Genomic DNA, 8,647 nt, shown 5'->3' with positions numbered 1-8,647 from the left:
GATCGAGCCTGGCATGGGGCTCCATGCTGAGCATGGATCGTGCTTAAGATTTTCTCTCTCCCTCTCTCTCCCCCCTTCCTCCCTGACTAGCATGTGCTCTCTCTCTCTCTCCAGCAACAACAACAACAATAACACTCTACTTAATGGAGATTATATAGAGTAGAAAGACAATCAAAGATAGAACAACTGATATACAGAAGAGGTATTGAGTTTCTTGTTCTTCAACATTATCTAGCTCTCCATTTATTTCGGCTTTCTTTAATGTCCCCAGGAAGCTTATAATTTTATCTCTACCGGTTTTGCAGATTTATTGTTAGGTTTATGCATAAGTACACTGTACTTTTTATTACTATTATGAGTTAAATTTTTGAAAAAATTAAATTTTCTAATTAGATACTGATAGTATTTTGAATGCTATGGAAGCTTCTCTGTTGATTTGCTGTCTAACCACCTTGCTCGACTAAAATTTCTCTGTTGATTTTCTATATTGTTAATCATATCACTGCAAATAATAATAGTTTCATCTGTTCTATTTTCATTTGTTTTCTCTTTCTTATTTCGTGGGCCAGCATCTCTAATGCAAATCTGTATTGTAGTGCAAAGAGCAGCCAAACTGGTCTTAATCACTTGTTTAATTGAAATGCTTCTAACATCTCATCATTAAGCATGATTTTCATTAAGGTTTTTCTAAAAAACATGCCTTAACAAGTTAGAAAATTGCCTCTTTTTTTTTTTTTTTTTTTTTGCCAGTAAGTAATACTCCCAGTCTACATCCTGGATCAGTTTCCTATTTCCATCACTTCCAGTTATAAACCACCTTTGGAATAGCTTATATCTCCTAAAGATCTACCTCATTTTGTGTATCTGGACTGCAATTTCTCTCTTCCATGCTTCAAATATTTCATTAATTCCTCACATACATTTTCTGTTCAGCTGAGAGTTTTTCTTTTTAGAAGATGGCTGTATATTTATTATTTTATTACTGCATCTTTTATAATATTTCTGGGAATGTGATGCAGGAAAAGAAGGCTGAATGGAAGGTTTGCATTAATTTGTAAACATTGACAAATGACAGTCTGCATGAACACAGTGAATGTTTGTAAGAATTTAATGGAGCTCTGAGGATTTATTTATTCAAACCTTTATAAATTTTAAAAATTGAAACATTAATTGTTAAATACTGGCCTTCTATGTGAACTTGATGTAATATATCAACTGTTTTAAAAACTATGTATTTTTAAGCAGTTATTGACACAAACATTCAATGTGTGTTTTTTAATTTTTGTCTTAATCAAAACTTTGGAGCTTTAAAAAGTATATGGACTTCTTAATTACACTATTCCTTTCAAAAGAATGGTGTCTTTCAAATGGCTGATTTCTCATTTTTTTTACATTATGGTGAATATAAGCTGAATAATAGTAATTTGTTAGAAGTTGTTGAGATTTCATTTGTGGTCCAGTATTTTGTCAATTGTTGTAAATGTTCCTTTCATCAGTGTTTAAAAAGGATGAGTGTTAAATCAAGGTTATTGATTGCTAATAGTTTTCTATATAGTAATGACGTTTTTGTCTGCTTGATATTTTGAGAGGTTAAGCTCTGCTCTACTGATAATACATTTCTCAAATTCTCCTCTAATTCTACCAATTTTGCTATGCTTATATTGAAGCCATGTTATCAGGTAAACAAATATTCATGATATATATTAATCTTAGGTTTGAAAAATTTATTACTGTAAATTTCCAGTATTGTTTTCTTTGATTGTCCTGTTTGATTCTAAAATGCCAATCTTCTTTATATTAACATTTTTGTGTTCTATCTTTTCCTCTTTCTTTATTTTCTAACTTTTCTATACCAATCTGGTTCAGTCTTATTTATAAGGAGCATTTGCCTTGATTTTTTAAAAATTCCATCTAATAGTCAGTGTTATAACAAGAAAGTTTATCCATTTATATTTATTTTGATTGCTGCTATGTTTGTAGCCATTTAAACCACCTTATTTCATGTTTTATGCTAAATGCTTTCTTATTTTTCTATCCTGATTTAATTGGAACAGTTAAGTTTTCCTTGTTCTCCATTTTCCTCTACTGGATATATATTATACTAAGCATATATTTTTTCTCTCAAAATATTTAGAGTAAAACCCTCATCACAAGATTAAAGTTTAATGAATTTTACATCCTTTTGTATTTCACTTCCACCTCCTTTCTCTCTTTAAACTTATATTTTGATACAACTTGGACTTTTAGATACAGATTTTTTAAAAAGATCAATGAATTTTGATATTTAATAATGTTTTACTCATTTTTCCTCATCATTATTTGTTGTACCGTATAATTCTTTTTAGATTTATTTTTCTTTCTGTTATAAAAATATTTTCTAGTATCTTTCCTAAAGACAAATGATGAGTATTAAATAGTACTTCAGTGTTTGAAAATGTGTGTGTTTTATCTTGAATAAAATGAAGTATAGAGCTCTGAATTTATAGATGTGGTAGACTGCAAAAAGGCCCTAATTCTTTGCTCTTTCCTATACCTATGGTTTGATTCTGGACTTGGGTCACATGAGTTGCTTTGGCAAACAGAATGTTAGCAAATATAATAAAAGCAGAGTATTGAAAAGCCCTTGTTTTATTGGTCTTGTGTTCAGCCATAGCCTGGGACAAACTTATCCCTCTTATCCCATATAAAGCCATCCTAGGTTAGCCAATAGCCAACTGATGCACATACATAAGGATGGGCCCAACTGAGAACAAAAAATCACTGAGCAAAGTTCAGCCTAATTGTCCAATTTGCAGACTGATGAGCTAAATAAATCAGTATTGTTTCAAGGCTTTGTTTTAGAGTAGCATTTTGTGTCAGTAGATGACAGATAAAACAGGTGTCTTTCTTGGAAGATATGGTTCTGTTACCATCTTGCATATAGTATAACTGTTGAGAAGTGTAATAGAAATTTGATTGTTTTTCCTTTATAGATAAAGTATTTATAGATAAAAGCTTTCTGGACTTTCTCTTTGCCTAGATGTTCAGAAGTTTTGCTACTATATACTATATCTATCTATACTTATATATATAAGACTAATATTTTCAGTAGATGCATTTATCAGTATGTTAATACAAAGAAAAATGAATGAAAGAATACTGGGATGCAGCTTGAGGCAAAGGAAATATTGTTTTTACTCACCACTTCAGACTTGCAGTGAGTTAGCAATCAAGATGGAATTGGAAGAGCTGAGGGTTAGGGCAATGGCAGAATACTGAAGTCTACTGCTGTAATACAAGAATTACTATACTGGCAAGGAGATCCAAGGTTCACAGTATCATATGCTTATTGGCTTTGGATATCTGCCTATAGGATTGCCATTTTGGAGCTGATAAACCCTAGAAAACAAAAACCTGCTTTTTTAAGCCTCTACCCAGAGTACCCAACTCTGTAACAATAGGAAGGGGTTGCTAATATTAAGAGAAATTCTCCCCTGTGCCTTTCTCAGAAGTGATCTTCAAGTACAAATATAAGGACGATCTTCCCAGAGAGCAAAACTAAGGAGTTTTTTGTTGGCAGTCCTTATTTGTGGCTTCCTTTTCTTGGCTACGTCAGTTACTTGTTCTGTATCTACATTCTGTCCTCAAAAACTTTTTGACATCTCTAAATCATTCAAAGAACCAGTTACCAGAATTAATAGAATATGTGTTCCATCAAAAGGAAAAATGAATCTTAGAGGATTTTAAATTTAAATAAGCAAACATCATCTCAGTTCCTGCCTTTTTTTAAAAGATTTTATTTATTTATTTGAAAGAGAGAGAGACAGAGAGAGTGAGAGAGAGAGAACATGAGCATTAGGCAGAAGGAGAAGCAGGCTCCCCACTGAGCAGGGAGCCCGATGTGGGGCTCGATCCTAGGACTTCAAGATCATGACCTGAGCCGAAGACAGATGCCCAACCGATTGAGCCACCCAGGTGCCCCTCAGTTTCTGCCTTTTATTAAAAAGTTGAACTTGTGATTTTTTTCCTGCTCTTTNTATTAAAAAGTTGAAATTGTGATTTTTTCCCTGCTCTTTATTTTATTAGTTTTTACATCTATCTATCATCTATCTATCTATCTATCTATCTATCTATCTATCTATCTATCTATCATCTATCATCTATCTATCTATTATCTATCTATCTATCTATCTATCTATCTATCTATCTNTTATTTTATTAGTTTTTACATCTATCTATCATCTATCTATCTATCTATCTATCTATCTATCTATCTATCTATTATCTATCTATCTATCATCNGATTTTTTCCCTGCTCTTTATTTTATTAGTTTTTACATCTATCTATCATCTATCTATCTATCTATCTATCTATCTATCTATCTATCTATCTATCATCTATCATCTATCTATCTATTATCTATCTATCTATCTATCTATCTATCTATCTATCTATCATCATCTATCTATTCATTCTACTGAAGTTCTAGAAGAAAAGTAGCTGTAGTATATTACTTATCCCAACAACATTTATAGCTGGTGACAATGTAAGCACTGATATGACCCTGTTGAGATGATGGGGGAAGGGGAATGTAGTGAAATAAACCATATAGAAAAGCCAAAAAATCATGACAAAACTGATAAATCAGAAATGGCATCACACACATATTTAGGAATGCAGAAAAGATTTTTAAAAAATGGCCTGAGAGTTGCAAATGGGTTGCCCCAGTGGGCAGTACCTGGGAGTGGCATGTGGTGATAAGGAGAACTGCTCTTTTTAGATGTCTCTTTTGGTAGTACTTGATTTTGAAAACCATGTGCAACTATAAAACATTTGTAACTAGTTTTAAAATAAAAAAGATATCTTTAATATTATTCTATTGTCTATATAATGGAAAGCTATTTTCAAAGATTTAATAGAGAGGAATATAAAGGGATTATAAGAATAAGTCTCTGAGCCCTTTCATGAAGATGGCACCAAAAGAGAAGAAGGAAGCCCCTGCCCCCTCCCAAAGCTGAAGCCAAAGCAAAGGCTCTGAAGGTCAAGAAAATGGTGCTGAAAGGTGTCCATGGTCACACAAAAATGAAGATCTGCATTCACGTACCTTCCCATAGCCCAAGACACTGTGTTTCCGAAGGCAGTGCAAATATCCTTGAAGGAATGCCCCCAGGAGAAAAAAGCTTGACCATTATGCTACCATCAAATTCCCTGTGACTACAGAGTCAACCATGAAGAAAGTAGAAAATAACAACACTGTTGTGTTCACTGTGGATGTCAAGGCCAACAAGCAGCACATCAAACAAGCTGTGAAGTTCTATGACATTGATGTGGCCAAGGTCAATACCCTGATCAGGCCTGATGGGGAAAAGAAGGCATATGTTTTACTGGCTCCTGACTATGATGCTTTGGATGTTGCCAACAAAATTGGGATCATCTAAACTGAATCCACCTGGCCAAATCTAAATATAAATTTTTTCACCATAAAAAAAATAAGTCTCTGAAATAGTTTTTTTTTTAAAGTGTATCAAAGGACTAACTTCATTTTATAAAGGGACATGAAGATGAAGGAGAAAGCAAATGATCATAAACCTCCAAACAGATGGAAGAAAGATTAGGATGAAGATAGGTTTTTGCTTTAAGTTTAAGACAGAAATCCAGTTCTAAGCATACTATTACTGACATAGAATTAACACTCCAAGGATTTTTATGTCAGCNTCACTGTGGATGTCAAGGCCAACAAGCAGCAGATCAAACAAGCTGTGAAGTTCTATGACATTGATGTGGCCAAGGTCAATACCCTGATCAGGCCTGATGGGGAAAAGAAGGCATATGTTTTACTGGCTCCTGACTATGATGCTTTGGATGTTGCCAACAAAATTGGGATCATCTAAACTGAGTCCAGCTGGCCAAATCTAAATATAAATTTTTTCACCATAAAAAAAATAAGTCTCTGAAATAGTTTTTTTTTTAAAGTGTATCAAAGGACTAACTTCATTTTATAAAGGGACATGAAGATGAAGGAGAAAGCAAATGATCATAAACCTCCAAACAGATGGAAGAAAGATTAGGATGAAGATAGGTTTTTGCTTTAAGTTTAAGACAGAAATCCAGTTCTAAGCATACTATTACTGACATAGAATTAACACTCCAAGGATTTTTGTTTCAGCAAAATCATTTTGTAGAAAAGCTGCAATTTATACTCTTCAAGTTAGTAGATTACATTTTGATTTTGAAGAAAGTAGAATTCAAGAGATTAAGGATACAGAACAAAGTTATAAGAAGTCCATCAAAATATTGCTGATAAAATTAATGAGATAGGAAATCCAATAAAGAATTACTGTTCGGAAAAGGAATCATTGGCAAAGATCTATAGCATGAAAAGATCAGAAAATAGAAGAGTAAATAATGAAGTGCAATGACTCTAAAGACTGAAAAGAAAAAAAATGGTGCCATAAATGGTTTAGAAATTCTGTTGTGCCTCAGAATCAAATGTCCATTGATAAGTCGGGGGAAGCCAAAGAAAGAAGTTTTAAATGAAAGCTTTTTGTAATTGTTGATATATTTGGATTTAAAATCATGTATTTTTTGTCCTTTCTTTTGTATACCATCCTATTCTAGTTTCTTTTTGTCTCTTTTCTTGCCTTCATATAGATTTATTACTCTTTGTCAATCCATTGTTTCCCCTTTGTTAGTTTGGATTGTAATAAAAGATACATTTTATTTTTTATTTTANAATGAAAGCTTTTTGTAATTGTTGATATATTTGGATTTAAAATCATGTATTTTTTGTCCTTTCTTTTGTATACCATCCTATTCTAGTTTCTTTTTGTCTCTTTTCTTGCCTTCATATAGATTTATTACTCTTTGTCAATCCATTGTTTCCCCTTTGTTAGTTTGGATTGTAATAAAAGATACATTTTATTTTTTATTTTATTTTTTTAAGATTTTATTTATTTATTTGACAGAGAGACAGCCAGCGAGAGAGGGAACACAAGCCGGGGGAGTGGGAGAGGGAGAAGCAGGCTCCCAGCGGAGGAGCCTGATGTGGGGCTCAATCCCGGACCGCCGGGATCACGCCCTGAGCCAAAGGCAGACGCCTAAAGACTGCGCTACCCAGGTGCCCCNCTTTGTTAGTTTGGATTTTAATAAAAGATACATTTTAAAATACATTTTAATGGTAATACTAACATTTCTTTTCTGCCAAGCTAGAACAAAATTGATAATGTCAATTTGAAGTACAAGTTATTTGGCAATTAATTCATTTATGTGCTATCTAAATACACTTTAAAAATTGTAGAATATGTTCAAAGTCAATTTATCCTATACCAACTCTGAGTTATGATATATGCATGGAAGGAAGAAAAAAACCAAAAAATACTAAAACTAAAACCTTAGACTTAAGCACTCAGTCTTTTGAAGTAACAGTGAGCAATTAAAAACCAATAATACTACTGTTTCTAACTTATGTTCATATTATCACTCTGAAATCTTCCAGATAGTACTATTATTTATAGAGCCAAGTTAATGGATCTAGGGACACAACAAGAATGCCCACTCTCGCCACTATTATTCAACATAGTACTAGAAGTTCTTGCAACAGTAATCAGACAACAAAAAGGGATACNATTAAACAAGAAAAAGATAATGCAGTTCAAGATTTGGGGATGAGTAATACCCAGTTTCACCAAGCTTATATACAGAACAAAGACATGTGTTTGGATTTCAGTTCCATTCTGCATTATGGTACCCTTGGGAAATTTGCTATAAAATCCTTCTCCATTAGGCACTATTTTTTATATGTGCCAATAGTTTTCATATTTGTTTTAGTCTGGAATGGACAGAACCCAAATAGAGTTATTAATATCTTTGTGAAATTTTTTTTTACATAAATGTTAAAGAGCAACAAATTGGTGAGTGTGTGATTTCATATCTCCATGGTAAATCAGCACTTAGTACTCAATATCACCATCTCAATACTGTTGGCACTCACAGCCATTCCCACAAAGTCTATTTCAAGTATTCTTCACATTTTGGCTTTAGTTTTGCAAGAGCGTCACTTATAGATGTAAGAAATATTTTAAAATTAGCTTTTTCCTGGCATGGCCTGCTATAGTATTTCTCAAACTAGAATCCCAGACCGCTGTGATTCTCAGATATATCCTCTATAAGAATTTTTAAATTTTGTATTTTCTTTTGATGAAAATCTTTAAAAAGTATATTTGGAGTTTGCATGCCTATATTCTGTTTGCATGCCTACCTTAAAACCAAATGTGGCAATTTCAGTTTTCATGTTTGATTTTGTGTTGATCATGGGATCATCTTAAATGATGTTGTTTATTTACAGACTTTATTTTTAAGTAATGTCTATACCCAACATGGGGCTTGAACTCACAACTCTGAGATCAAGAGTTGTATGCTCTTCTGATGGAGCCAGCCAGGCACCCCAAGTGATGTTTAAATTTTAGTAGGGGGATAGACTCTTCTCATCACTGGAGTCAGTGAACGTATTCTCAAGATCATAGAATTTTCAAGTTTGGAATGTACTGGTCTGGCTCTTTAAGTGAGGACAAAGCTATTGCCTCCTGTACAGACCAGTGCTTCCTTGGAGAGACGTCTGTGAATCCATATATATATATTAGAAAAGACATTTTATTTATTTATTTATTT

At 33.0% G+C, this 8,647-nt stretch overlaps 1 pseudogene; it reads left to right on the top strand.

The window, feature by feature from the left end:
* Positions 1-4,944: 4,944 nt before the first annotated feature.
* LOC100484434 lies at positions 4,945-5,418 on the top strand (annotated as a pseudogene).
* Positions 5,419-8,647: the final 3,229 nt, after the last annotated feature.

The sequence above is a fragment of the Ailuropoda melanoleuca genome, chromosome 15, assembly GCF_002007445.2.
Source record: "Ailuropoda melanoleuca isolate Jingjing chromosome 15, ASM200744v2, whole genome shotgun sequence".
NCBI classification, from domain to species: Eukaryota; Metazoa; Chordata; class Mammalia; order Carnivora; family Ursidae; genus Ailuropoda; species Ailuropoda melanoleuca.
This window is presented reverse-complemented; position numbering and strand designations above follow the sequence as displayed.